At 34.9% G+C, this 25,393-nt stretch overlaps 1 long non-coding RNA gene and 1 pseudogene across 2 annotated transcripts in view; one reads left to right on the top strand and one right to left on the bottom strand.

The window, feature by feature from the left end:
* Window positions 1–226: 226 nt before the first annotated feature.
* The window catches only part of LOC140626728 (uncharacterized), a 68,037-nt gene continuing 42,870 nt past the window's right edge, over window positions 227–25,393 (bottom strand). The window contains exons 3-4 of one of the 2 annotated variants that reach the window (XR_012025776.1): window positions 4,620–4,854; window positions 227–968 (exon numbers count right to left, since the gene is read on the bottom strand). This is a non-coding gene — a long non-coding RNA (uncharacterized lncRNA). The remainder of the gene's footprint in view (window positions 969–4,619; window positions 4,855–25,393) is intronic. The other variant, XR_012025775.1, reaches the window with a different exon arrangement.
* On the top strand, window positions 22,165–23,209 carry LOC140627003 (heterogeneous nuclear ribonucleoprotein D-like; annotated as a pseudogene).

The raw sequence follows: 25,393 nt of genomic DNA, 5'->3' as shown, positions 1-25,393 counted from the left end.
TGCCAATTCAATGCAACCTTTCTTTAAATCAATCAATCAATTAATAATATATTTAAAACTTATATAAAAAAGTCTAACAAGTCCCACATGACTTTTTTGAAGTAATAATATTATGAGAAATGAATATATATTCAAAATACACACTAGAGAAATATTACAAAGTACTTTATTTAAATAAAGATCTCAATAAAGCTTTAATAACTAAAATTAAAAGCTAAGTCTGGCACTCTTAAAAAAAATCCTGCTAAGAATGTAAAAGTTGAAATATGCATCTCAAAAATTACTTAGAAACTAAATATTTAAATATTGAATGCTTATTTTTATTGAAATTCCCATTAAAGAAACATGCAGTTAATAAATAAAGGAAGATGGTTCCCTAGAGCTATGTTGATATCATTTTTCTGCATATAAATTACTTCCTGGTGAGAGATTCTAGCTCCACATCAAAGAACATGGAGGACAGTAAAGTGGAATTGTGAAAGGTCATCAACCAGGTCACTCTTCCAGATGGTGGTCAAATTGCTCTAGTTCTAACCTGGAGTTATTTTATTTTACTCTGAGTTACATGCTTCCTTTATTAAAAGAAAGATCAACTGAAATAATTAAATAACTATCTGCTGAACAGATAATAAAACTGCAGAAAGCCCAAGCTGAAGTCTAAACATCTACACATTAGTTGTTTTTTTTTTTAAATGGCATCATTTTTCTGATTCTTATTTCCTCAAGAGTTTCAATTAACTTTTCACTCTTATCCATCTACTCCTGCAATGCCTTCCAAATTATTCCCTTATTTTACAATTTTTTTCAAGTTTTCTTTTTCAGGAATTTTTTCCCTATAGTCAAGCATATTGTGTAATTAACTGAGAAAAATTGTATTTCACCCTCAGTAGGGCTTATGACCCAATAGAAGAATATGTGATCAAGTTTAAGTCCATAGCTTGAATTTGGTAAAGGCCACAGCAAGATACCTAAAGAAAAGAAAACAGAAAAAGAAAAATGTAATTGCAAGGCAAACTAGAATAGAGTAAGATGTATATAATGTGAAAATAAGATAAAATTGGAGCATAACTATATAAACAAGTGAATACCTGTTGCTTTATTCTTTACTCTTATTATTGCACTTCATTACGATGGATACTTTACAGAAGCATAATTTATACACAACAAAATGCTTCAATTTTATTCGTAAATTTATATGAGTTCTGACAAATGTATACATCTGCATTACACAATTAAAACAGATTTTTAACATGCCAGAAAGCTCCCTCAACTAGCTTTCATCATACTGTATTTCAATTCACTGTCTCTTATCCTTAAAGTAGACAAAAAAACCTCTCCGAATGAATGTTGATGATTGTTCCCCAGCACAAATCATAGTATTTAGATCAAAGTAAATGATAAATGTCTATCTGAAGGACGGATTAGTATAAGGAAGACTGAAAACAGATGATGTGAAAGATGACAGCATGTGACTTTTATAAAAAAACATATAAATTGAGACTGAATATACCAAATGTAAACATACCCTTTAATATCCACAAAAAATATCATTAATATTTGGTAATGTTTTGTTATGACTGAACTTTCCTCACAATAGCCTCTCTAGTATGTTTATACCTTGAATCAAATTTTTAAAAGATTTTATTTATTTATTTGAGAAAAAGAGAGAGAGAGAGCACAAGCAAGAGGGAGGGACAAGAAGACTCCCCATGAGCAAGAAACCCCCTGTGGAGCTCCTTTCCAGGACCCTGGGATCATAACCTGAGCCAAAGGCCGATGCTTAACTGATTGAGCCATTCAGGTGCCCATGAAATCAATGCTTTTATTAGGGTTTTATATTAATCATGTACAGTATTAGTTGCAAGTGACCAAGAAAATAATATTCCTAAATTCTTATAATAGGAGAATAATTATTAGTAAATATATACAGAAAATAAGGAAAGAAAGAAAACATAGTAGTGCTTACAACTGACAGAATAAATGACTCAAAAGTCATTGAGATTTTCTTTTTTTTTATCTCCTTTTCATTCTCTCACCCTTCAAACTGTCATCTTAGTGTAGAAGAGGATGGCTACTGGAATTTCAGGGATCATACTCTAATGTGTATACTATCAAAGAAAAATTGGGGCGCCTGGGTGGCTCAGCGGTTGACCATCCGTCTTCGGCTCAGGGCGTGAGCGCAGAGTCCCGGGATTGAGTCCCACGTCGGAATCCCCATGTGGAGCCTGCTTCTCCCTCTGCCTCTGTCTCTGCCTCTCTCTGTGTCTCTCATGAATAAATAAATAAAATCTTTAAAAAAAGAAAAATATGACTTATTTATTCTGAGCTCATTAAAAATACACTGAAGCCATGAACTGAAAGAACAGATTTAAAAAAAAAACCCTCATAATTATGCCATGCACGCATAATAACTTTTGATTAGGAAATCATAGCAGAGAGAGAAGATTCTTTCAAATTTACTTCTTCAAAATCATACCTGCTTAACTAGGGTTACTATAAGATTAAGTTGTTCAGAAATCTTCCTAATTAGAATATGACATTTGAAGAAAGAGCTCATTCATAACCAGCATTGTAACTTAAAGATGATAATATCTCTTCTTTAGAGAAGAAAACACTGTCTACCTGAAGAGAACAGAAAAAAGATAAGGCAGGATAGGAGGTGAATGTTCTATAAAGAGTGCCTCTGGAAAGTCATGTGGAACCAAAAGAGATAAATGCTGGCCCTCAATAACAAACTAATAAGAAGGAAGGAAAAAATGCATACCAGAGCTGGTGAGATTTAAGAAAAATGATTCTGTAATAGAGATGACCTCCATAAGGGTAACCAGATAGTTCAATGCATGTTGAAAAATATACATAGAAAACCCAGTCATGATCCGAAAAATTTCACGTAATTGTGTCATTGTGGGTTGGAGAAGTTACAGAATTTCTAACTTACAGTTTTAGCATTACAGAATATTCCTATTAACAAAATGAAAGATGTCAGAGTGATGACACCCAATGAACCTTTCTGTATATATTACATATATGTCCTCTGTAGTCACTTCCACATTGATTCTAGGTTTGGCCATGTGATTTATTTTGCCTAATAGGACCAAAACCAAGGTAATACAAGTAGAGACAAACAAAAAGCCCCTCTTGCACTGGGGCTTCTTGTAATATTTCCAACATGTGAAGAAGCCTAGGCTAATACGCTGTGGACATGCAGCCCAGATGACAACCAGCGTGAACCACCTAATGTGCTGTGAGTCCATTTAGCCTCAACTGAATGGCCAGCCACAGGAGTACCTCCAGTAGAACACAACAGTAGAAACAACCAGTTGAGTCCAGCCCAAATCACTGATCCACAATATTGTGAGAAAAAAAAAAATATATATATATATATATTTTTGGTGTTTTAAGCCCCTGGTTTTTGAGGAATGTGTTTGTGTATCTATAATTATAGATGAATGCCTGAAGTAGAAATAGTACCTTGAAATGCAGTACTGCCATAACAAAAACCTGAAATGTTGCTTTGTCTTTGTGACCTTCAGCAGGCGGTCAACAGGGAAAGAGGAAAAGCGGAGAGAGGCCTAATGAGAAGCCTGGAGGAACTGCAAATAAATTGCTACTATATCTATAAATACGGTGAGGAAACTACTGTGCAGGATGGGATACTGGCGACCCACGTGTGCAGAGACAGAGAAAGTACCAGGAAAGACGGCAACTATACCTAATGAGCTAGTGGATCTGGCTAAGGACATGTTCTAGCAGAATTTACAAAGTATCTTCTGGCTTCTTTTATCTGAGTATGATAAGGTACTAGAATAAAGAGAAGTGATAAAAATGAATCATTCATGTTGCAAGGTCAATTTGAAGGAAAAATATGGGAGGCGTCACAACTAGCTGATCTGGAATATAAAGCTTTCACATTTCAAGTCTGTGGACCTGGCAAAGATTCTGAAGCAATAAGTGGCCTCAAGGTAAAGATCAAAGCAAGGTTGTAGTAGTAAAATCTTTTCTAAAGATCTCAGAAAGATTTAAACTATGCCTAATAGATCTTATCAGCTTGACAAAAATGGAATTCAAAAAATCATATGAATATTGTCACATAGTAGTAGCCTGACGCCCCTAAGGTGGAGATAAGTCTGTCATGAAATTAATGTGACTTTTGGGGCAGGGAGTAAGCCTTCCAAAATGTCACAGGAAACTCACAAAGTTATTTAAATAAGTGTACTATTAAAAACCCTGCCAGCTTGCACTGGGAAGCAGGGGCTGAGAAAATTTGAAATTAAATGAGGTCTCTTGGCCCCATTTTTGAAACAGACACTGCAGGAGGGTTGCTTTGCTGCAAACATGGACCATTTCTTTTGGAAAAAGAAGGACAATCTAAAGGAGAGAGCCAAGCACTACTGAGAAAGCTGTACTAAGAAAGTACTCCTCGGGGGCAAAACTGGGGCCTGATCAGAGACCATTCCCTGCTGCTAGAATAGGAACATCAGAAACATGGGCCTGAATTTCACAGTTTCTCTGAACAAGCTCTTCCTCTCTGTCGGTTTAAATGGGACACACATTAGCTTTCTACTGCTGCATTATCAATTACCACAAACTTCTGCCTTAACAGAATACAAATTGGTTACCTGCCTCAGAAGTCTGGGTACCAGCAACTTGCTTAGTTTCCTGCTCAGAGTCTCACCAGGTTCAGTGCAAGGAGTTGGCCAGACCCCATGAACTCTCCTGGTGCTCCAGGAACTCTTCCAAGATCACTGTTGGCAGAATTCAGTTTCTGTGGTTGCAGGATGAAGGATCGCAGCTACTAGAGAACACCTCTCTTTGCCACATGGTTCTCTTTACAAGCTGGTAGTTTGCTTCCTTCTAAATCAAAAGAAGCATGTGTCTGATGCTTTCCCTTCTTTTAAAAGACTCACTTGCTTAGGTCAGGCCTATTCAGGGTAATTACCCTTTTGATTAACTGAAAGTGAGGTGAATAGTAATCGAATCATAAGAGAGATAGATCATCATATGATTGATAGACACCAGTCCCATCGCCACTCAAAGAGAGAGAGTGATTTAGGGCATGTATACCAGAAGGAGGGAATCCTGGGGGTATCTTAGAATTTTGCCTACCGCAGAGTATAAGCACTCTGAGAGTGAGGCAGGCTGGATAACTCGTCTTTTTACTTCAGAGAACTCTGAATGAAGAGGAGATCCATCAGAAGAGTTTCATCTACAACCGGATTCGATATGCTCACAAAACTATGGATTATGATTCTGATGACATGATTAGATAAGACTTTGGGGATCTTAGAAGGGAACCCTTGGATGTGACGTGTTATGAATCATTGGGTCCAGTGACACACTGTGATGGACTTTTACCCGCAGGCATCACTCTTCTCTGTAGCCATGTGCTTAGGAGGCTCCCTGTCCATTCACATGGAATAAGTCTTGCTTTCACCAACATATCAACAGCAAATTGTCACACAGACACTTGGAAAATGTTTCTGCTTCAAGCTTAAAAATCAAAGAACTGTAAACTCATGTTGGACTCCTAATAGTTCATTTTTCATAGCAATATGGATTAGTGAGTCTGAATCATGTACTTCATTTCTATCTGAAGATTAAGCAATATATATATATTTATTTATATATATGTCTCATTTCCCATATATATATATATACATATATATATATGGGAAATTGGAGACATATTTCTTTCTACTAGACGAGGAAATTAAAAATATACTTTAAAAGATGCCAGAAGAAGCTTGTGCTAATTAGGTTGGAATTGGCAGATTTTAAAATGTGTCTATGTTTTTTTAAACCCATCTACAGGTAGGTATGTGTGTGGGTGGGTGGTCAGATAAGATACACATAAACGTGTATCTCCTAAGAGTACTTAGAAGCAACGACAGCCCAGCAGCAATGAAATACCAATACCCAGATGTTTTCTACAAACTCTACTTATAGGAAACAAAGCTTCTTGAAGAAATTGATGATCCCACAGAAAGTATAAGATTACCTTGAAATACCTTGCTGTGAAAGGAAGAAAGAAGTGGCAAAGACTGATGCAGACAGGTTATAGAAGACTGCTTGAATTTCTCATTATAAAAACTGGCAAATAGCTATTTTATTCATAACCTACACTAAAAACATTAGCTCCCATGATAGTAAGAAAAATATCTCATATAAAATATTAATTAGGAAAACAAAAAGTCTCAAAAACATGACTGATTCTCAACATTTGAAAAGGTGAACACTAATGATGTGGACTATTACCAATGTTTGTTTTCAGCACCTTTTCAAAATGTACTTTTTTTGTATATTTTTTTTATTGGAGTTCGACTTGCCAACACATAGCATAGCACCCAGTGCTCATCCTGTCAAGTGCCCCCCTCAATGCCCGTCACCCAGTCACCCCATCCCTCCGCCCACCTCCCCTTCCACCACCCCTAGTTCGTTTCCCAGAGTTAGGAGTCTCTCATGTTCTGTCATCCTCACTGATATTTCCCACTCATTTTCTCTCCTTTCCCCTTTATTCCCTTTCACTATTTTTTATATTCCCCAAATGAATGAGACCATATAATGTTTGTCCTTCTCTGATTGACTTATTTCACTCAGCATAATACCCTCCAGTTCCATCCATGTCGAAACAAATGGTGGGTATTTGTCGTTTCTAATGGCTGAGGAATATTCCATTGTATACATAGACCACAGCTTCTTTATCCATTCATCTTTCGATGGACACTGAGGCCCCTTCCACAGTTTGGCTATTGGGGACATTGCTGCTATAAACATTGGGGTGCAGGTGTCCCGGCGTTCCATTGCATCTGAATCTTTGGGGTAAATCCCCAGCAGTGCAATTGCTGGGTCATAGGGCAGGTCTATTTTTAACTCTTTGAGGAACCTCCACACAGTTTTCCAGAGTGGCTGCACCAGTTCACATTCCCACCAACAGTGTAAGAGGGTTCCCTTTTCTCCGCATCCTCTCCAACATTTGTGGTTTCCTGTCTTGTTAATTTTCCCCATTCTCACTGGTGAGAGGTGGTATCTCATTGTGCTTTTGATTTTATTTCCTGATGGCAAGTGATGCGGAGCATTTTCTCATGTGCGTGTTGGCCATGTCTATGTCTTCCTCTGTGAGATTTCTGTTCACGTCTTTTGCCCATTTCATGATTGGATTGTTTGTGTCTTTACTGTTGAGTTTAATAAGTTCTTTATCGATCTTGGATACTAGCCCTTTACCTGATATGTCATCTGCAAATATCTTCTCCCATTCTGTAGGTTGTCTTTTAGTTTTGTTGACTGTATCCTTTGCTGTGCAGAAGCTTTTTATCTTGATGAAGTCCCAATAATTCACTTTTGCTTTTGTTTCCCTTGCCTTAATAGACAGTGTGGTACTGGCACAAAAACAAACAGATCAATGGAACAGAATGGAGAATCCAGAAATGGGCCCTCAACTCTATGGTCAACTAATATTCGACAAAGCAAGACTACCCACTGGAAAAAGGACAGTCTCTTCAATAAATGGTGCTGGAAAAATTGGACAGCCACGTGCAGAAGAATGAAACTAGACCAATCTCTTACGCCATACACAAAGATAAACTCAAAATGGATCATAATGTATTTTTGGTAATAAGAACAATACTTTGAATAAAGCTTGTTATGTCTTTCAAATAAATGTGAATGTGAATATATTATCTGTTTTTCCCAGAGACTATTTCAATATTTGATCTCAATGATAAAACTAGCTAAAGCTTCCATAGTGCTGTTCAAAGAATCTCATGTACAATAATTTAACCCCAACACTAACCCTATTGATGAATACTATTTATTTCCTCAACTGTAAAGTTGAGGAAAGAGGAACATGGTAACTTTTTCAAAACCATACAGCTAGTTAAGGATACAGCTGGGATATGAGCCCAGGCGATCTCACTCCTGATGTTAGGCTCTTACCCATTACACTGTTCAGTCTTTAATTGTGATATTAATGTAGTAACATCTTCCCTAAATACCCATTGCTGGCTAACTTTCTTCTGGATCAGGAAATACTTATACTTTTTGTAAAAATGAAGTGTACCAGAATCCTCATTTATTTATCATGACCCAATTTGCTTCTCTAGCTATTATGCATTTGGGGAATCCATTAAAGCTACTCTCTTATCTAAATAAACAAGGAAGTAAATAAATAAATACCTCCTAATAAATAGGAGTTACTTCTGTTTTTCAAACACTGCATAAACTTTATTAACTGAACTTTTTAATGTCCCAAATCTGGCTCAGTCAAAGGATGTTTTCATTAAATGAATCGTCACCTTGGTAACAATATTTATAACCCGATACTTTAAAACAAGCTAAATCATATTATTTAATTGTATAGTCTCCCATCAAATGTTGAAAACTTCTAAAGATGTTGTAATGCAGAAAACAGTTTAAATTTCTCTCAAACAAACAAAAACAGCTTTAAAATAATCAACATAGGGACGCCTGGGTGGCTCAGTGGTTGAGCATCTATCTTTGGCTCAGGGTGTGATCCTGGAGTCCCGGGATCGAGTCCCACATTGAGCTTCCTGCAGGGAGCCTGCTTCTCCCTCTGCCTATGTCTCTGCCTCTCTCTCTGTGTTCTCATGAATAAATAAATAGAATCTTTAAAAAAATAATCAACATATATCTGCCACTACCTTCTATATAAACTAAATATTCTGAATGTATATTGCTGGATGTTGATCTTTGCATCACTGAAATTGAAACAGCTGCAGTGTATATACTCCAGTATATACAATGTATATACACACATATATAAATAATATATACACAAGGCAGTATGTAAATGTCAATGTGAGTTAAAATAATCACAAACCAGTGAACATCAACCAGCAATGTATATTTAATTTGAAAGCTTTTTAGGTAGGCACTTACAGTGATTGAGAACACAAGAATTCACAAGATTCTTACATGCTCTCTGATACAGTCCTCTACCAAATAATTATCTTCTGAAAAAGTTATCATAGGATTCAAACTCATGTGTTATTTAGAGCTATCTTGTAAGTAATTCAACTGCTTATAGCTAAAAACCTACTTGAAACAAAATAGCAGGCACAGAGTTCTCCCCCCACCAACCCAGGAAAACCAAAGATAACCAGAATGGTCTTTAGAAGGCCATGATTACTCGAGTTAATAATAAAAAGTTTGCTTGTTGAAAATAAATAAATAAATAAATAAGACCTATCACTATCCTAAAATGCTATAATAATATTTAAAGTCATTTTTGGTAGCTCAAACAAAATGTTTTGCTTCACTAAATACACTTCTGTTATTGCATTATAAAAAAATTATCTAAAAACTCCAAATAAATACATTATGCCATCTAGTTTCCATAGTATTCATATAAATCTCATTAATAGAACATACTCCTTCTCTAAGCTTACTTCTGCTAAGTATATTTTTCCATTTCCATTGTTTGAAATTTTGGAAACTATAGGAACATAAAAACCAACAAAAGTATAATTAAAAATAAGACTATGGATTAAAAGCGAACAGCACTCATTTTTCAAATTATAGTTGTTACATAATGTTACATTAGTTTCAGGTATACAACATGGTAGTTTGACAAGTCTCTATGTTCCGCTCACCACAAGTGTAGACAGTATCTGTCACCATACAACACTATTACAATATCATTGACTACATAATCCTGATGAATAGTACTCATTTTAACAGTGATATGTTTGAATGTGCATGTGTGTCTTCAGACCAAGATCTGTAGAGTTTATTCTCTTGTTTTTGATATTTAAGAATATATAACATGGTGAGATGAGTCTCTTTTGATAGATCAATTCTTCTACCAAGCTCAGCTAGAAAATCTACATAAAATACAAAATAAAATATAACAAAAATACTGAAGACACTGGAAAACTTTTGAGGCAACAGTACTTTAGCAGAAAGAAACACAGACTTGAGAAATGTCTCAGAAAGGAGACCATCATACTGCACTAATATTGTCCTTCAGGACATTGGCTGATTCCAGGCAAGTCTGAGGTTCTAGGTGTGGGCCGGGCATAGTACAGACAAGCTTTATATAGAAAATTAGAGATCTAAAGGCTGAAAATTCAAGTAAAACAAAAATGGAGATCTAGGCTCTAAATTGTACCAAATGTTCTACCGAAATTGTTACTGAATTTTCAAGCAGTATAGGGTAGGAGACTGAAAAGCAAAGCAGAGATTTTCTGAAAATTATCATAATTTTCTGAAGTCCTGATGTGTTGAGAAGACAAGAATTAGACTTTTCTTGTGAGACTGGTCTGTACAACAACTTAGTTGAAACTGCTGGGCAGGTTAGACCACAGATTTAAAAGTTCAACTGGAAGCAGAGACTGTCTGAAACTGTAAATCAGGTTAAACTCAATCCCTACTTTACCCATTTTGCAGAGAAAAGGGTGATCTCTCTCTAGAAACATTTACATCATCTAGAGTTTTCATAATGTTCAGTCACAATGTCTGGCTTTTAATAAAAATTTTGCAAAGCAGGCTAAGGGCATGACACAAACAAGGGTAACAAAAGTCATCAATAGAAGTTTACCTACAAATGGGCAGCCCGGGTGGCTCAGTGGTTTAGCGCTGCCTTCAGCCCAGGGTGTGATCCTGGAGTCCCAGGATTGAGTCCCACATCGGGCTCCCTGCATGGACCCTGCTTCTCCCTCTGCCCGTGTCTCTGCCTGTCTCTCTCTCTCTCTCATGAATAAATAAATAAAATATTTTTAAAAAGTTTGCCTACAGATGATCCATATATTGAAATTATCAAAGACTTTTTAAGTTCTATGCTTAATAAATTCTAAGTAATAAAAAATAAGATTCACAAAATAGACAAAAATTTTTCCACAAAGAACTGGAATCCATTAAAAAGTCAAATAGAATTTCTAGAACTGAAAAATACAGTAACAAAAATTAAGAATGCAGTAGATGGGTTTTAAAATTTCATCCTAAAGTGCTAATTTGTCAATCAAAAATGTCATATTCCATTAAAATATTCACTTTCATATTGAAGGTAAAACAAGATAAATAGAGTACACAAAAACTGTGTGAACACTTATATTAAAGAATCGCTATTATAATGGCTTATAATATAGAGTATAAAAATAAACAAAAGCAGAATATATTATAATCCTACACTGAAAACTATAAAATTTAATTGAGAGAAATTAAAGATGACATAGTAAGTGAAAGGATACCCCATGAGACAAATTAAAAGACTCATTTTTATAAAGATGTCAGTTCATCTCAAGTTCTATATATAGATTCAGTATAATCAATCAAAAATGCCATATTTTTAAATCGAAATGCTATTTTTAAAAATGTATATGGCAATGTGAATAACCTAAGATAGCCAGAACAAACCTGGAGAAGAACCAAACCAGAGGATTTACATGATCACATATCAAAACTGATATAGAGTTACATTGGTTAGAAGGATAGATAAATAGAACACAGGAAAAGAAAAATTTGGAGACATAATTTTCAATTAAGTTATATATAAAAAGGTGCCACTTCATTGCTACAGGGAAAAAAATAGTCTTTTTAACAAATGATCCAAAGTCAATCAGATACATGTATATATCATACATTATCAACTGTAGATGGATCATAAATCCAAACGTAAAAGTTAAGACATTAAAGTTTATAAAAGAAAACAGAGAACATATTTATGACCTTAGGAGTAAACAAAGATTTTTAATTAGGAAACAAAAATTACTTACATAAAGGAAAGAAAAACAATTGATAAACTGGGCTATCATAAAACAGATAGTAATATATAGTATATATGCCTTACATATTAATAAGAAAAAGACAGTGGAAAAATAAAGGATTTGAATATTCATTTCAAAAAAGAGGATATTTGAAAAGCAGATAAACATATGTAAAGGCATTCAACTTTATTAGTAATCAGGGAAATGCAAATGAAAACCACAGCAAATACTGCTCACACCAACCAAAATGGCTAAAAAACCAAATTATTTGTTGAAAATATGGGACAACTACAACTCTTGTTTACTGATGGCAAAATTTTAACCTGTTAAAATATCTTTGGGAAATTATTTGTCTCTACTACTGAAACTTAGCAGATGACCCAGCTATTCCTCCCCTGCACATACATGTAATGGAAATACATACACATGTTCAATGAAAGACTGGATTTTTATTAACATCATAAAGACTGAGTATTAATAAACATCTTCATTAACAGGAGAATAGATGCTAATTATATGAGAGTACGACAGACTGAGAAAAGAGAATGAATTTTTGCCACAGAACAAGAATGGATCTCACAAACATAATGTTTAGGGGGGAAAAAAGGTTAGCTATATAAATGTATCTGTATTATTTAATTTATTAAAAAATGCAAAACTATGGTGGGAGGGGTAGGGATGTCAGTGTTACCTCTAACTGGGGAATGCAAGATACTTTTCTTGGGTTCTGCCAATGCATTTTAAAGATTTCTTTTTAAATTTGTTTTAGGGAAAAGAAGCATGCAGGCGAGAGGAGGAACAGAGGAAAAGGGAGAATCTGAAGCAGACCACAAGCTCAGCAGGAAGCCCAACGTGGGGCTCCATCTCACCACCCTGAGATCATGACATGACCTAAAACCAAGAGTCAGATGCTTAACTGACTAAGCCACCCAGGTGACCCATCTGCCAAAGCATTTTAGATCACATATATGTCCATCTACATTTTAAAATCACATTTTCAATATCCAAAAAATTAAACACATACACACACACACACACACACACGGTGTGGTTAGAAACATCAGGAATCTAGAGATAGAGTTTTGTTAGAATTGGTCTTGATTGTATGGATATGTTCACTGTGAAAAATCATGGAACTATATAATTATGACTTATGCATTTTTCTGTAAGCAAGTTTTACTTGAATAAATTTTAAAAATAACATCTTACACATGTCTTGAAAGGAAGAAGTATTAAATAAAAGGTGTTAGAGTTATTTTTTGACAGGAAAAAAATTATGTTTTCTTCTTCATATCACAATTGCCATCAGGATGTACTCTAGATACATTAAAGAGATAAATGTAAAATGAATTTTTAAAAAATGTCTGATAGTATTATAGACTCTTCAGTATAATTTTTTTGTTTGTAAATTTTAAAAATGAAATAAACACAAATCAAGAAATAATCTATGGGAAATAGTAAATATCCATATAATTGTAAATATTTTAAAAAGTATAAGCTGAGGAAAACAATAGAAGTGTAGTCAAATATTTGGATATAAATATTGATTTATTGATATTGATATTTACAGAAAAAATCAATAAAAACTTCTAGAAAGTGAAATTTTTTATCATTTATATTATATATTTAAATAACATTTCATGGATAACATTAGAAAGTAATTATTCAATCATCAAATAATTTTTTTAGCATCTGGGTATATTGGACACCATGGCAGGCATTAGATATAAAGTGGTGAGTAAAAGAAACACACTTCCTACCATCAAAGGGTTTACATTTAATAAAGACATCAATAATATAAGCAGTCAAAAAATATAAATTAACATTGCAAAAATGGTTGGAAGGCAAAGGAAGGAAAACTTAATAGAGCATTATGGGGTTTACACTGGATTTCCTATGGCTTCCTCCTCTCAGTTTTTCTTCTGGCTCCACTTCTCTTCCAGACCAATCTTTCAATGTAGAGTGTCTTAGGGTTTTGTCCTAGAAATTCTTCTCTTCACTATTACACTCATACTGTAAATTGTCTGGAGTCAATGATAATTATATCGCTAGACTAATCCTATGAATTCTAGTGGCATATAATTTTTCTCTAGTTCAAATTATTTCCACAAATTATAGACCCATATATCATTCCACTAAGTATACGTGTCCAAAACAGTAATTTTGATATCCCACACCCAACATTATCCATCCCCAAATTCTTTATTTCATTATATGTCAATTCTGTTTATGCATTTGCTCAAGCCAAAAACCCTGGAGGCATCCTGACTACTCTTTCTCATACTCCAAATAAAAATAGAAGAATATTCTGTCATCAGCTTTCAACATATATCCCATGTCTGAACATTTATCAACAATTCCACCATCACCTTAATCCAAGCCATCAATGTCACTATTCCGACTATGCAACAGCCTCCATGTGCATATCCTTGTTTATAATTTATAGCGCATTCCCCTTATAATCTATCCTTCATACATCAATCTGAGTAATCATTTCAAAACACAGATCTGATGGTGTCTCTTTACTGCTTACAATCCTCCAGGGCTCACACTTCACATAAAATCAGAAATTTTTACTATATTCCAAAAGGCCCTACATGACTGGCTAAAGGACTCTCTTCAGGCAACATTTTCTACTGTCCTCCCCGAGATGGCCAAATTCCAGCCACATGGGCACCTTGCTCTTAAACTGAGCATATGGCTACCTCTTAACAACAACAATTAATTACTTCTAGAGAAGGTTTGTATATTTGTATTTCCCTCACTAAGACTAGGTTCTGTATATAGCATTCACTAAGCATTTATTACTGAAGATTTTGCACGGCATACATTATTTTGAGTTAGTTTCTATAGTTTATCCAATCTGAGTTTCCAAAATTTCTATTTTTTCCTATAGTTAGACATTATCTTCCCAAAGAGAATAATTTGCTCAGACTTCTTTATGAAAGTTGATAATTTTCTCGAAAGTCTCATATATTCTGTTTCTAAACTACATCAGATACCCAAATTCTATTATTAGGAAATATTTCTATTACTAGGCTATCCTTCTATTTTTAGAATTCTATTAGGAAATGCACTTTTTGGGTAAGAATAGTCCCCCAAATTAATGATATGGAGTTAGTTCATGTACATTCAGAAAGGACAAAAACAATCACATTCATGTCCATATTATACCCCATGTTTCAGAAAAGTAATCCAGTTAAGAGTTCAACAGCCCTTGTGACATCAAAAGGAAATGTTCATACAATTACTGACTTCATGGTTCTTAGTTTTATCCTGAGGGAAGTCAATAAAGGAATACAGGAAATAACTTTCAACTATATTGGCTTTATATGAACATCTGTTTATTTTAGTTGTTAATACCGTTTAAATATACATTTCTTTTATCTTAAAGCACCATTATCAACATCCTATTGTTGATGAAATAATAGATTTGTTCCATTTAATTTTTTATATATGCTAATAAATCAATAAATTAAGTTATTGCTCCTTTAGAGTCTCCTGACTTTTCTCACATATACTTTCTTCTGTAGTGTATATCCACTTTCTTCTACTGATAATATGTTTCAATAAAAAGATTCATAGTCATCATTCTCCTTGACCCTGAGATAGATTTCTCACTTTGTTAATATATATTAAGATTAAGATTATTAGTCCTGCCACCACTTTACCTCCATCTCAGTTGTTCCTGAGTATGGAACTAACTACCAGTTGCCCAATCTCTCTTTCCCTGATCAATGAAATGCCACCTGGATAAAAGAATTTTGCATTTGCAACAGTGTAGGGATTAGAGGTAGTTGTCTGTAATCCTTTACTTGTGCAATATGCTTCAGCCACAGTTTCTTCATAATACTTCTATCCCTTTCTTTACTCCTTGTACCTTGTAAACTAGATGTTCTATCCCTCAAAATGGACTGCAGAGACAAGGAAGCTAAAAGAGAAGGAAAGGGTGAAGCCGTAACTACAGGCTGTAAAGGAAGCAAAGAATGGAGCCAGAAAGAAAACGAAGTGTCTGCTTTGTTCTTGCTCGTCCAGTTTTTGGTAACTGGCCTGTGCTCTGGTTTTATCTTGCTTTCTCTTCACTTTAGAACAAATTACTAGAATGTGTTGCTTAGTGTCAGACAAGCTGACTGGCTTTCCTAAGTAGCACTGAAGTTTCTCCTTCCTTCAGTTACTGGATAGATTTGAAAAACCTCTCTCCTCCCACCTCTCTAAATTTGATATCCACTAATTCTGGAGAGGAACTAAATTTATTTGCTATAACTCTATAAACTCTATAACTCTTAGACTCTGATTAGAAAGCCTTTCCCTCAGAGGTCTGAACTCAAACTCTATCTCCTACAATTCCTGCTGGTGTATGGATAGAACTTTCATTCCCACCCTTGTCCCCACCTTGAGTTACATTTCTCTACTTCCAAGCTAACATAAGACTGGCACACTATCACAAAGCCACCTTGACAACAATAGAGCTGAATATTAAGTCTGAATTCTCAAACCCAGCAAATCCATTATGAGAACATAAGGGTCCTGATCTGGGAGGACTAGGACCCTGAGACAGCAGATTGAGAAATTGGGGGTATATATATATATATATATATATATATATATATATATATATATACTTGAAAACCCTGAAATCCCAGACTTTCTTCACTCACAGGACCTTCAGATATAGCTTACCCCTTTGTCTCTAAAGACAATATGCTTCATTCAGAGTAGACTCTGGCTCAGGTACCTAGCCATAAGATCAATAACTAGAATTCTCACCACACAACCTAATAAAGAAAGAGCAATGTCAGCTAAAAGAGGAACAATACTATATCTTCAATGATCTGTAGGACTTAGTCCACATACACTAGCAGGACAAGAAAGAGAATGGATCTGGTAGGAGCTAGAACAAAAGGTGCAGAACATAAAGTTGGCAAATGTTGGGATCCCTGGGTGGCGCAGCAGTTTAGCACCTGCCTTTGGCCCAGGGCGCGATCCTGGAGACCCGGGATCGAATCCCACGTCGGGTTCCCGGTGCATGGAGCCTGCTTCTCCCCCTGCCTATGTCTCTGCCTCTCTCTGTCTCTCTCTCTGTGACTATCATAAATAAATAAAAATTAAAAAAAAAGTTGGCAAATGTTATCGATACAGTAGAAATCTCCTGTGTTAAGAAAGTAATAATATCGGGATCCCTGGGTGGCGCAGCGGTTTGGCGCCTGCCTTTGGCCCAGGGCGCGATCCTGGAGATCCGGGATCGAATCCCACATCAGGCTCCCGGTGCATGGAGCCTGCTTCTCCCTCTGCCTGTGTCTCTGCCTCTCTCTCTCTCACTGTGTGCCTATCATGAATAAATAAAAAAAAAAAAAAAAAAAAAAAGAAAGTAATAATATCAACCTACCAATTGACTAAGATTTGGGAGAGTGCCTTGAAGACACTTTGGATGAGGGGTGTACTGGCATTATAATGAGGAAAACAAGTGGTGGGTGCTCTCGGTAGGTCAGAGCTGGTGGTAGGATACACTATCATAGATTTGACCATCTGGATAGCAAAGGGAATGACATAAAGTAGATAATAATGATGCTTAACCCTCAGAAGTAGACTGCAATTCTTGTAAAGAATATCAATATGTGAGTAGTAGACAGGTGAATGAACCCTTAGAGATCCTTGGGGATGGTCAAGAGAACATGAATTCCCTTAAGATAAAACCGATAAGTCACCAAAAAAGGAATTGCTTAATCTACATGAACGAAACAAGCTTGGGCAATTGGTAGTCACCCTGGTTTAAAGTCACAAACTTTATGCCAATTTGGGTCTGAATCAGTTGAACCATGACTTGAATTGACTGACAAAAGAAGTAGCCAGGACCCCAGTAGAAGAATCAGGCAAAGCTATGGCAAATATACACAGGAACAATTCCTTCAGTCTTCCCCTGAAGAGGGACTTGTGGCTATTTCTTGGAATGACTTTACTCATAAAATGAGAACACTCAAACATTTCAAGGAATTTGTCTTTGCCAATATAAAGTCTCTTGGTCCCTGAAAAACAAAGCTTCCATGAATTAACACAACAAATATGCAAATACACCTAAAAAGCTATAACTACTGCCCCATCACTTTTGTCTCTTTGTGCCAGGAATCATCAATCTGATCCTTGGGAATTAATGGTTTGGTTACAGAATGTGGCAAGGGAGGGAAGAACTATGAAATGTCTGAGATTTTTACCTTCTTTATAAAACAAGTAGCTATCCAGACAGTTTCATAGATATTAGCAAGAAATATTAGACTTCTGCATCAGGGGGAGGAAAGGACTCTGTTACTCAGGGCACAGTAGGTACCTTTACCCTCATCTCATGTTCCAATCAGTTTCTTTTACCTGCCATCCCACTAGGCAAAATGAAAAGGCTCATCTGGTGTCCTGAATGCAGAGGTTTGGGATTATAGTCAACGAACCTCAAGCTTAGAGAGTTCCAATCTTTTAAATTGGGGTGCTTGCAAGCCTGCCTAACTGTTGCCATGGAAAGATAGATTATCTAATAAAGATACTGGTTAGGGAACCCATGGGTCCTCTGTCCTAGAGTGAACGACTATCTCTATCTTCCAATGCTGTTTGTTGTATAATTATCCTTGAAAAGATAGTTCAAACAATACAACTTAATTTAAGCCAGTCAAAAATGGGACTCATGGAGAATTATCTCCCAACAATACCTAACCCTCATTTCTATACCAAATCACTACAGGTAGAATTTTCCCACATGTGTATCCTCTCTGCCACTCTGATTCCAATTTGACTGACAGGGCTGGAACTAAATCAGTCTGAAATGTCTTATGTGGCATTTAACTAAAGCTATTATCAACAGGACCCTTGCAGCAAAATGATAATAACTTGTACTATTGACTTCAACCTTATACTCCTCACTCTCACCTGAATAAACCCTATAAGCCATCAGCATTTAGCTTAGAGAGCCAGGCAGCACCTTTGTACTTGTTTCAAAGCGTCAATTCAGAAACAGCAGGATGTATTAAAGATCGCCCAGATACCACCTTGGACTACAAGTAAGGCAATTCAGCCTATTGAGCCTAACCTGTAGGGATGCCTTCCATGACTTTAAACACTTAAAGGAGTCATGACTAACCTTCAAGTGCAGGTCACTATTTTTTCAGAGGGATGGAAATTAATGCCTGATTCCTCATACAAGAAATACAATTCCAATGACACACAAGATACTCCTGGAAAGAAAGGGTTATATACCATTGTTGGGGACCCCCAAATGAGATTACTTCCATTCTCAGTCATTTTATGGAGTGGAAATGTCACCTTGAAATTGGCATGAACAAACAGGACAGACTGGAATGACTTCCTTCAAGCAGTTTCTCCAAAAACAGATGAGACTTAACGATTCCAAGTGAACTAGGAACCATATGGTCTACCAGTTGGCTGGGTGCACTTTGAACACACTCTCAACCTGTGCCCCACAGGTCAGACTTAAGGAACCTCAAAGAAAATTTTTGAGTGTTGTTGTGGTTATTGTAATGTTCCCATTCCCATAGGAGAGTAAACATTTTTATTTTGAAAATAATTAGAAAAGGTAAGTCTTTAGACACTTGTAGTTCTTAAATATAACTGAAGTGCTAAGCATACTTCTAATGTCTTTCACATGTAGCAAAAATTGCAGTAGATTACCAAAAATTCACATATAAATTGGTGTTTATAAAGTAATATTTTAAAATTAACATAAATACTTATTTTTCTACATATATTATGTAGTAATTAAAATGACAACTTGGGCAATATTAGAGCTCTGATTTAATTGAGGGATGTTTGGCTGATTACAAACAGTGTATTCATTTTATAAAGATGAAATTCTAATTAGTGTTGGCTTCCTGTCAAAATCAGTAATTAAGAAAGTTGTCAAAGTCAATCCTATTATTCATCTTGATAATGAAATTATTTAAACATCAAACATGAATGTTCTATTAGCTTGAGGAGTATAATTGTTGTTAACATTGTTCATAGAGCTTAATAAATGTATCACATCAGCTACATTATCTACCTAAATACCTGTACACAGATGCTTGTGATTAAGAATTTGTGAAGCTTTGTAAGATTAAGTTTATGACTGAGATTGTTTAACAAATAATATTTAACTTTCTTGAGTTGGTACATGTGCAATGGGAAAATATGGCTCTATATTTTTCTGAAAGTGAACCAGAATACTTTTTTATGATCTGCAAAAATAAACTGCACTTAAAGTGTCCGATTTTATGACTTTTGGCATATATATCCATGAAACCATTATGCATTACTAAACATATCCATCAATCCTGAATGTTTTCTCCTGCCTATTTAATTCTTCCTTGTAGCCCTTCTCCATCCAAGCTCTTTTGCAGGAAACCAATAATCTGTTTTTATTTCTCTTTACATGTTTGAATTTTATATGAATGCAATCATAGAGTTTTGATTTTTGTCACGATTCTCTCATGATAATTATTTCAAGATTCATACATGTTGTTTTTGTGTTAGTAGTTAATTCTTTTTTACTGCTAAGTAGTATTCCATTGTACAGTATATCATATTTTGTTGCTCCATTCATCCTTTTTGGACATTTGAGTTGTTTTCAGGTTATAGCTATTACAAAGATGCTATGAACATCCATGCACAAGTCTTTATATTGGGATATATGCTTTTATTTGGCTTGAATAAATACCTAGAAATAAACATGATGGTAGGTCTATATTTTACATTAAAAATATTTTTTCAAACTTCTAAACTTTTTTCCTAAATGGGAAAACTTGTATCTTTCTATCTCATAGGGTGTAAGAATGCAGTTCGTGCATATCATTGCAAATGCTTGGTTTGAACAGGTTTTTTGGTCTGTTTTTATTATTCTAATGTGCATATAGTGGTATCATAATGTAGTTTTAATTTACATTCCCCTAATGACTAATGATTTTGAACACCTTTTATGGACTCGTTTGCCATCTGTGCATTTTCTTTGGTGAATTATCTGCTGAAATCTTTTGCTTACTTTTATTGTTTTTTATTATCCAGTTTTGATAATTCTCTATATACTTTGGATAGACATCTTTTATCAGATATGTGATTTTCAAATATTTTCTTCCAGGCTTTATCTTTTAATTTTCTTAATAGTATTCTTTATTCTTTGAATGATATTCTTATTTTTAAATAATATATATATATATATATATATGAAACATAGGACACAAAGATTTTTTTTTATTTTTATATATTTAAAATGTGTAGTTTATTTACATGTTGATGATACATTTTGAGTTATTTTTATTATACTGCCCATGGCATGCAATTAAGTTTCTTTTGTCTTTTTTTCTGCATTTTGATATACAAATGTCCCAACACCTTTGTTTTAAAAGATTATTCATCCTATGTATCCTTTCCCTATGTACCTTCTCTCTTTCTCTCTGTATATATGCACACATTGATATCCACATACATTTTTAAACTGTCTATTCTCTTTCATTTGTCTGTTCATCTTTTTATATATCTTTATGTTAGTTCCATATTGATATGGAATATAGAATTTTGTAATAAATCTTAAAATTAGATACTGTGAATCCTCAAATTTTTTGTTTTCAAAGTCATTTTGTCCATATCAGAAACTGATTTCCTAAATAAAATTTAAAATTAGCTTACCATACTTTTTATCCATCGTAATTGGTATCTTTTGAATTTTATTTTGAGGATACTTATTGTTAATATATATAAATAGAAAATAGAACCAACTTTTTTCTTCTACCACCATATATATAAATTATATGTAAATATATATACACATATTTATTGTTTTCTTACTGCATTTGCTACCCTTCCAATTCAATAATGCATAGAAGGAATACAGATGGACATTCTTCCTTTTTCCCTGATCTTTAAGGTATTTAGTCTCAATTATTACACACGATATTAGCATTAAGTTTTTCACAGAGACCCTTTCTCAAGTTGAGGAAGTTCCCTTGTATTTCTATCTGTTGAGAGTTTTTACTAGGAATGTCTTTTAGATTTACTATTTTCTAAAGATTCATTTACTTGTTTTGAGGGAGAGGGAGCCTAAAAGCAGGAGGTGGGGCAGAGGAAAATCTCTTGAGAGACTCTCAAGCAGACTCCCCACCAGCACTGAGTCTGACCCTGGGTCCAATCCCACAACTCTGAGATCATGACCTCAGCCAAAATCAAGGGTTGGACACCCAATTAACTGGGCCACCCAGGGGCCCCTAGATTTGTCTATTTTCTATTTTGTTGGATTTATTGTCATACAATTGTTTGTTATATTCCCCTTATTAATATTTTAATCTCTGTAAAATCTGTAGTGATGTAAACTTCTCAATTCTGGTGTTTGTCACGTGTGTCTTATCAGTCTCACGAGAGATTTGTCAATGTTATAGATCTTCTGAAAGAATCAACTTTTCTCTCCCACTACCACTTTAAATCCTACTCCATACTCCATACACCATCTCTTGCTGCTGTGACACCAACTGCACAGGATGCCATGGGCCAGCTCCACCCCATAGCACATGAAGGAGTACAGCAACATACAGGAATTTGCAGCAGAATCCAAGGTCCATGTGAACAAAAATCAGCAGGATGATGGCAAAATGTTTATTGGAGGGTGAGCTAGGATACAAGCAGAAACTTCTGACTAAATATTTGTCTCAATTTGGGGAAGTGGTAGACTGTACCATTACAACAGATCCTGTGACTGGAAGATCAAGAGGATTTGGATTTGTGCTTTTCAAAAATGCTGCTAGTGTTGATAAGGTTTTGGAACTAAAAGAACACCAACTGAATGGCAAATTGATAGACCTCAAAAGGGTATGTACCTTCTCTCTCTCTTTCTGTATATATGCATACATTTATATCCACATACATCTCTCACTCTCTCTCTCTCTCTCTGGGAAAGAATTCCCCAAAAAGGTTTTTGGGGTAGATTTAGCCCAGATAGTTCTGAAGAACAAATTAAAAGATGTTTTAGAGTCTTTGGAGAGATTGAAAAATTGAACTCCATGGAAACAGAAACAAATGAAAGAAGAAGATTTTGTTTTATCATATACATAGACGAAGAGTAAGTAAAGAAATTGTGAGAATGCAGATACCATCAAACTAGTTCTGGGAAGTGTGAAATCAAAGTTGTGCAACCCGAAGAGATATATAGGCAGCAATAGCAATAAGAAAAAGGAGGAAGGGGTGCTACAGCTGGTGGACAAGGTAGTACTAGGGGTCATGGAGAGATCAGGGCCAAAAATGGAACCAAGGATTCAATAACTCTTATGTTCAAGCATATGGAAATTATACTTAGTGCCTATGGTGGTGATCAAAACTATAGTGGCTATGGCAGCTATGATTATACTGGGTATGACTATGGGAACTATGGATATGGACAGGGATATGCAGACCACAGTGGGCAACAGAGCACTTATGGCAAGGTGTCTGGAGGGCATAGCGATCACCAAAACAGTTATTAGCCATACTAAAGGAGGATGCTAGAAAACAGGATGAGATTGCAGGATAACATTGAAGATTGGTCTTCTGTTGATCTAAGATGCTTATTAGGACTTTATAATCTACAAAACTCAACTGTGATCAATTGTATAAAGCTACCAATTAATTGTCTTTGCTTTGTCTTTTGCTGTGTTATGACTCAGTGTGGATTTGCGTTCATGAAAATTTTATTTGTATGATTTTATGTTAAACCCCAAGCAAATGCTTCCCTATGTGAAATAAATAAATATAAAAGAACCAACTATTGGTTAGAGTGATTTTCCTTATGACTTTTCTGTTTTTTATTTAATTATTTCCACTCTCATTTTTATTATTGTCTTTCTCCTCCTTTCTTTGGGTTTTATTTGTTCTTCATTTGTTTAGTTTTTCTTTGTTTGTTTAAAGATTTTATTTATTTATTTGAGAGAGAGAGAGAGACACAGTATGAGCAGGGAGCAGGGGCAGAAGAAGGATGGGGGAGGGGCCGTGGGACAGAGAAGAAGCCAACTCACTGCTGAGCAAGGATCCTAATGAAGGACTCAACGTGGGGCTCAATCCCAGGACCCTGAGATCATGACCTGAGCTGAAGGCAGATGCTTAACAGACTAAGCCACCCCAGGAACTCTGTTTGTTTGTTTTAAATTAATTCTGTGGTTCTTGATTTGAGACCTTTTTTCTTTTCTTACATAGATGCTTAGCGTTATAAATTATTTCCTAAGCATTGTCTTAGTAGAATCCCACAAATTTGGAGAGCATTTTTATACAGTAAAAAAAAAAAAAAAAAAAACAAACAACAACTTAATTTTTACTTCTTCCTCAATGTCTGGATTATTTTAAATTATCTTATTTAAAGTTCAAATATTTGGGAATTTTCAAGATTGACTTCTTTTTGGATTCTATTGTGTTCTGGGAATAATCTTTGTACAGCATAACTCTTTAAAATTTTATTAAGTATGTTTTATTGTCCAGAATATGGAAAGAAAGTCTTATTAATGTCTGATGTGGTCTTTAAAAGGATGTGTCTTCTCTTGATGGTGGAATGTGTAACACATTTCAATGAATTAAAGTGCAGTTAAGTCTTCTATATACCTATTGATATTTAGTCTATTTGATCTATCAAATACTGAGAGTGATATAAAAATGTTTAACTATAATTATGGATTTGTCTTTTTTTCCTGAGATCACTGTTTCTTCCTTCTATTTTGATGCGTGGTTATTAAGTGTACAATAATATTAAGGTTAGTATTGTTATGACCACTTCATGAATTGTACCCTTGGTCATTAAGAAGTATTTTTAATAACTAGTTTATTCATTGCTCTGAAATCTACTTTATCTGATATTAAAAGAGCTAACTCAGGTTTCTTTTGATTAATGTTAGCGAATTATATATGCCTCCATCATCTTTCTAACTTTAAACAATGTGTGTCTTTATATTTAAAATGAACAGCTTAAAGGCAGCATAGAGTTGTTACTTGGTTTTTTTATTCAATCTGACTGACCATTTTAGGCTTTTTTTTTTTTTTTTTTTTTTTTTTTTTCCATTTTAGGCTTTTAATCCGAATGTCCATACCATGCCATTTATAATTAATGTGATGTTTTATGTCTGTGTATAAATCTTTTATCTTGCTATTTGTTTACATGTGTCCCCTCTAGTCTTCTTCCATTTACACCTCTCTCTTTCTCTCTCTTTCTCTTTCTCTCTCTCTTGTCTTGGATCAGTCAAGTACTGTTATTCTATTTTATATCTTCTGTTTATTATCTATAACACTCTTTTTTAAGATTATTTATTTATTTAATCAAGAGAAACACAGAGAAAGAGGCAGAGACAGGGGCAGAGGGAGAAGCAGGCTCCTCACAGAGACTCAATCCCTGGACCCAGGGTCATACCTGAGCCGAAGGCATATGCTCATCTGCTGAGCCACACAGGTGTCCCTCTATAACACTCTTTAACAAATTTTATTTTGGTGGTTGTTTTAGATTATACATCATTAGATACCTTCCAGCTGTCTCTAAATGATATTATGCCACTTTATCAATGCTACTTTAAAAAACCTTACCAAAGATTCCTTCTGTCTCTTTGATTTTGTTGTTTTTGTTGTTGGTGGTAGTGTTTGTTAGGGCTTTTTTTGTGATAAGAACACTTAACATGAGATCAACCTTCTTGGGGCACCTGAGT

Source organism: Canis lupus, chromosome 38 (genome assembly GCF_048164855.1).
Source record: "Canis lupus baileyi chromosome 38, mCanLup2.hap1, whole genome shotgun sequence".
Taxonomy (NCBI): domain Eukaryota; kingdom Metazoa; phylum Chordata; class Mammalia; order Carnivora; family Canidae; genus Canis; species Canis lupus.
The sequence above is the reverse complement of the archived record's forward strand: the minus strand, read 5'-3'. Positions and strand labels throughout refer to the sequence as shown.